The sequence below is a fragment of the Zootermopsis nevadensis genome, unplaced genomic scaffold, assembly GCF_977971745.1.
Source record: "Zootermopsis nevadensis isolate Lab colony 2312 unplaced genomic scaffold, Znev_1.0 Znev_ptg000022l, whole genome shotgun sequence".
NCBI classification, from domain to species: Eukaryota; Metazoa; Arthropoda; class Insecta; order Blattodea; family Termopsidae; genus Zootermopsis; species Zootermopsis nevadensis.
Window position 1 is genome coordinate 15,989,970 of NW_028259154.1, and position 1,731 is coordinate 15,991,700.

Consider the following 1,731-nt stretch of genomic DNA (forward strand, 5'->3'; position numbering starts at 1 on the left):
TGTACGCCCAATAGAACGACCTCGCATAAAAGTCATCATATTTCAATTAGGAAAAGTAAAATTACGAGAAAAGTTCACATTAAGTTTCTGAAAAATATCCAAACTTATGTGCGTTACATAAGAGGCCAGGTGACATCTGTAACGAATTCTGTCTTCTTAGAAACAATGACTGAACTTTGAATTAATTGTAAAATATTGAATTTTCAAATTTTCAAATTTTGTTTGGTTTTTTGCAGTTTTTGGACAATTTCCAGCATTTTTTATTTTTCGAAATTCCACCACCTGATGCCTTGCAGACCGGTCTCTCTCGGACTGTTTCTGATGAATTGTGTCTCTGACGAATGAGGTCTGTGCTTGTCTCGGGCTCTGCACAGAGCGGTCTCTGTATGACAGGGCTCTCAAATGTCATCTATGAGAAGCCCAGGTGCGGCAGACAACACGTGAGGCAGTCACGGAGCTGCAGAGACCAGACTCCTGCTGAGTCCGGTTAGTGCAAGCAACGAGGCAGGAAGCAACAGAGTGAGATAGAGGCTGTCCCCGGCAGAGACATCATGTGGCATTAACCGAGACTGGCATGCATCTCTTGAGGAGACCTTTGAAAAAAAAATTGAAAATTTTCAAAATTTACGAAAAATCAAAAAATGCTGGAATTTGTCTGAAAAGCGCACAAAATCAAGAAATTTTGAAAACATTTCAAAAACATTTTAGGGTGAAATTTTTCAAATTGTTTTGGTTTTGTGCGCTTTTTGGGTAATTCCTAGCATTTTTTATTTTTTTAAAATTTTGAAATTTTTCAAAATTCTGACGAATGCGGTTTGTGCCTGACTCGGGCTTTGAATTGACGAGTCTGTATCACGCCTGTGAAATGCTGCCTCTGAGAAGTCCAGGTACGGCAGAAAACACTTGAGACAGTCACGGAGCTGCAGAGACCAGACTCCTGCAGAGTCCGGTTGGTGCAAGCAACGATGCAGGAAGCAACAGGGTGAGATAGAGGCTGTCTCCGGCTGAGACAAAATGTGGCATTCACCGAGACTGGCATGCATCTCTTGAGGAGACCTTTGAAAAAGAAATTGAAAATTTTTAAAATTTTTGAAAAAACAAGAAATGCTGGAAATTGTCTGAAAAGCGCACAAAATCAAACATTTTTGAAAAATGTTGAAACAAATTTTAAGGTGAAATTTTTCAATTTGTTTTGGTTTTGTGCGCTTTTTTGGGCAATTCCTAGCATTTTTTGTTTTTTTGAAAATTTTGAAATTTTTCAAACTTCCACCACCTCATGCGTCGCGGAACCGGTCTCCCTCGGACTGTTTCTGATGTACTATGCCTCTGACGAATGCGGTTTGTGCCTGACTCGGGCTCTGAACGGACGAGTCTCTGTATCACACGGCTGTGACATGCTGCCTCTGAGAAGCCCAGGTACCGCAGGCAACACGTGAGGCAGTCACGGAGCTGCACAGACCAGACTCCTGCAGAGGCCGGTTGGTGCAAACAACGAGGCAGGAAGCAACGGTGAGATAGAGGCTGTCTCCGGCTGAGACAGCACGTGGCATTCACCGAGATTGGCATGCATCTCTTGAGACCTTTGAAAAAAAAATTGAAAATTTTCAAAAAATCAAAAAATACTGGAAATTGTCTGAAAAGCGCACAAAACCAAAACTTTTTGAAACTTTTTAATTTTTTTTGGTTTAGTGCGCTTTTTGGGCAATTTCTAGTATTTTTTGAAAATTTTGA